Source organism: Pseudophryne corroboree, chromosome 1 (assembly GCF_028390025.1).
Source record: "Pseudophryne corroboree isolate aPseCor3 chromosome 1, aPseCor3.hap2, whole genome shotgun sequence".
NCBI lineage: Eukaryota > Metazoa > Chordata > Amphibia > Anura > Myobatrachidae > Pseudophryne > Pseudophryne corroboree.
Genome location: NC_086444.1, coordinates 266,469,299 through 266,474,090, shown reverse-complemented (window position 1 = coordinate 266,474,090; position 4,792 = coordinate 266,469,299).

Sequence of the window (4,792 nt, the reverse complement as noted above, 5' to 3'; positions counted from 1 at the left end):
TTCTTTAATTAGATACTTTTCTTGACTGCTAATAACTTGCAATTTGGTTGTCCTATTGAAGGTTAATTATGCACAGAAAAGTATTCCAGAACTTTTAAGTGATGATGATGATTATTATTTTTCAAAAACATACTCAAAAAGTTTTCCTTTATCAAGTCAAAACCATCTTTTTAAAAATATTTTCATGATTCTTATGAAAAAGAAACATGTCTACCAGCGCTATGCCTCCCCACCCCAGTGTCCATTTGCAGGGCCCTCAGGCTTGTTGAAAGGTCCTGGCAGGGTCCAAGGAACGGATTAGGGTGCAGTCGCACGGGATGTCAGTGATGGGATGTCAGCCTACACCAACCGGAGGTGTCCACCTCCTCCCCCCCCCCCCCCCGTGCGAATCCACCTATGCATGCATATGTTGTTACCACCACACACTCGATGAAGATAAACTATGTGTGTGAGACACATTCATCTATGTCTATAATACTCCTGGTCGAGCGGGTTTCTCATGCGTCTGACGTGTCCACGTAATCTTTAAGAATTTTCAAATCATACAAGGTACAGTATTTACAGACTGAATAAATTGGTACACAATAAGAAAATAAAAATAAATTTTTACTACAGAATATATTAACGCAGACGAGTGAACTAAAAAAATGGTAAAGAAAAAAATGCATCATTGAATAATATGAATGATCACTCAATGATGGGTAGGTACTGCTACTATTACATAACATTGAAATGACAATAGCCCGGACTGCATTATAGTTTCTGAGGAACATTTATACAACAGTGACAGGAAGCACATGGTTATTAAGAGGTTCAGGGGCTAAGTAAAACTTTCCTTTATAGAAGTTTAAAACTAGGGTAAACATTTACATTTAATTCTTACTCCTCCTATCAATCTTTCTGAAAACAGTACTAGGGTTTCCAATGACAAACCGTGGGTGACACAAGACTTTGGGAATAGTAGGAGAGGGTATCAAGTAAAATTCTTCAACATGAGGATCACCAACTGTTAAAGTTACTCTAAGAGCATTACAATCAGGGCCACATTAACAATGGGTCAGATGGAGCTACAGTTTCAGACCTCTACAATAAACATAGGCCCGTAATCATGACTAGCTGGCTACACAGTTGGCAATAAATCAGAAATATTACATTTGTATTTATGTTTTTCTCATAAAATGATGCAGTTTTCTATTTTTATGTATTAAGAGACAGTGGGTCTGATAGTGTAGGGGTGTTCACGCCCAATTGGCACTGGCCACACCCACATGGCACTGGACACACCACTGGTCACAGTTCCTCTCCTTATCAGTATAGCCCCATAACATTTTCAGCCACAGGCCATGTGGTCCTTAATCTGGCCCTGATTACAATGAATATTTAACCCAGACAGGGGAATGTCATGTAATATAATGAAATATAGGATAATTGATGGTCATCAACATATGTGCTTTTCTATTAGCCCTCTTTTATTGTTGGAGTTACAGTAGCTTTACAAAAATAAGAAAAGTGCTAATAGATAGGGACATTTGTTAATGATCATTTAATAACTACTACTTTAATTACTCAAAACCAGTTTTTTAGTTTACCCAGAACTACTATTTATTTTCTACACTGAAAAAACTAAGTGTTAGAAGTATATATTACTATATAATATTCAGGCACATACAGTGGTGCAAGTAGAAAAACTATCTTAGTGGTATTGTGTGCATGTCCAATCAAAATGGGGGCGTAATACACATATGACCCCAATAGTGCAGTGCCAGATACACATATGCCCCAATAGTGTCAGATACGCATATGCCCCCAATAGTGCAGTGCCAGATACACATATGCCCCCAGTAGTGCCAGATACACATATGCCCCCAATAGTGCAGTGCCAGATACACATATGCCCCCAATAGTGCAGTGCTAGATACACATATGCCCCCCCAATAGTGCAGTGCCTGATACGCATATGCCCCAGTAGTGCAGTGCCAGATACATATATGCCTCCACAGTGCCAAATACACTTATGGCCCCACGGTGCCAGATACATATGCCCCCACAGTGCCAGATACACATATGGCCCCACAGTGCCAGATACACATATGGCCCTACAGTGCCAGATACACATATGCCCCCCACAGTGCCAGATATGCCCCCATAGCACCATAGTGCCAGGTACACAAATGTACCCCACCCCACTTTGCTGGTCACTGCTGCTGCTCCAGTGCTCTAGCTGCTGGCCTTCTGCTGCTGCTGTGTGTTTGTGTCAGGGGAGGAGAGCACATTGTGTGCCTCTCCTGCCCCTTAGGGCTCAGTTGGGTGGCAGCATGTCTCAGCTGTCAGGGGCCAGGCAGCCGCCGGTTTGTGAGCCAATCAGAGCTCGCGGACCGGCAGCTGCAGCTCCTGATTGGCTCACGAACCAGCGGCTGGTTTGAGATACTACATGCTGCTGCCAGACATAGCTTCACTTTCCTCCCTGCCCTGACAGATGACACACATTGCTGCCAGACTGAGCACAAAGGGGCAGGAGAGGCGCACGCTGCACTCTCCTCCCCTGACACACACACACAGCAGCAGCTACCAGTATAGGTGGATAGCCGGCGGTACTGCGTATCGGCTGTCAATTTCTTACCAATACGCAGAACCTCCCCGTACCGCCATAATTGTAGCACTGCATGATTCCATAGCAGATATCCTAGACGTAAGACTAACAATCATATACATATCACTTAATTACAGCCACATACAGAACACACAAATTTTACATGTTTATTCAATATGAAGAGACACCATATACCCTTACAGATGTGTCCGTCATTACTGGTGCAAATTCATCTATTCACTGCAACACAAACCATGGTTCTGATAACCTGTCTATTCTCCAACTTTAACTGACATGTACTTGCACTGCCTTCCTGACATTGCCCGACTACTTCATCCTATCAACATTACTATGCTACTGTAGGTCTGTAGCTTTATCCATATTGAGAATTTGGAGTGACACAAAACTCTAAAAACTGATGTCACTATGAATGTGCAACAAATTAGCTGTAACCCATAGCAACAAAATTCTGTAATGTTTCAATACAGTATAGAAAATTAAAGCAGACATGTGACTGGCAGTAACGTATTAGAGCACTTTTTTTCTGCAACTGTTTTCATAAATGTCCATTGAACTCTTAAGGGCCCCATACACTGCAACGATAATGCCCGATTTCAACATTTCGGGCCGATAAATCGGACGAAAAGTGGCAAATCGGATGTGTTTTACAACCGATCCGATGCGCGATCCCATGAGCATTGGATCGAAGCCTCTAGATCGTTAGTGCTGCACTCGTGATATGTCGGTTCCCGCAGACATGGCTGGGATTGCATAAGATACATCGTATGTAAAAGGACCGCATACAATGTATCTTATGCGATCCTGCCGCCCGGGAGGCTGCTGGGCAGTTCAAGGGAAGTGTTATGCGACCTGAGGGTCCGACATGTTGCTGTAGTGTATGGGGCCCTGTACACTGGTGATTAAATTACCAGCAGTGTCATTCTGAACTTATTTAACAGAGCAGAATTCTGTCAGATGTGTCATATTTCCACATTTTACAAAAGACGTGTTTTGTAGATTTTACCAGAAAGTACAATATTATGAAATGGGTGTAGAAAGAATGTATACCGCATAATTAGCAAACCTCACTATTTCCTTATATCCAGTGGGTGTCAGGAACTCCGGCTCGCACACCGGGTCATTTCCTGGTAAGGTACATTATGTAGCAGGCAAGCGGTTTACATGCTGCTTCTAATTACCGTCTGGTTACACATATTGTGGAGGCATGGCACAATGCAATGCTTTATACAACAGCATTTCCCTGCATACAGTATGTGTCACACTGGCTTTACTGTCTGGTGCCAGTAACTTATATAGTAATACTTACACAGCCTTCTAACAATTAAGGCACTTTACTTTACAAAGCACACAGCTGTGTGATGGTAAATACGGAAACAGTACTGCACAAAGTTTAAAAGCCCTTAAAACAAGCAAACAACTTGTCCTATTATGCCTCACAGAACTCTGCACAATACAAGTCAGAAATACTAGCAGTCAGTGAGCTACACAGCATGAGATGTAACACCTGGAACAGTCAGACTGAATCCTGTGTTCCCATACACAGTGTGACCTCCAGTGCTGTAAACACTGAAATACAAATTTATGAGTTTTCCACTTTTCCAAGTCTCCATGGCTGGACAAGGAACATATGTTAAAAAAAATGAACCTTGCTGCATTTTTAAGACAGGATGAGGTTTTCAATGCGATACATGCAGATGCAGTTTAAGAGAGGAGGGAGTCCATGTGCAGCCTCCGTATGGACCCCATCAACTTCTTACAAAGTAGACTGACACTGTGCCAGAGTCTACTGCACCCATGCCATGTTCCTGGTCAGTGTCGGACAGGGGCATGTAGGGCCCACCGGGGGGATGCAGTGGTAGGGGCCCATGTTAGGTGTGTGACCAGTCTGCAGCGGGTGTGGCTTGCTGCCTCATTGGTTTGACTAACCATTAGAGAGTGCAACGTCTGGGCCCCTTCATAAATATATACAGTAAATTCAGCTGCTGCATGCATGATAATGTACCAAATTAATAACAGATTAATAACAGCAATGCACTGTACAAAATACACCATAGTCCAGTATAAGGTAACATATGTATAATGTATAATTCAAGTGCACAGTCTGGAACCTGATCCGTAGAGCAGGATGTGGGCCCCCAGGCAGTGGGGCCCACCGGTGGTTTCCCCTGTACCCCTGTGGGC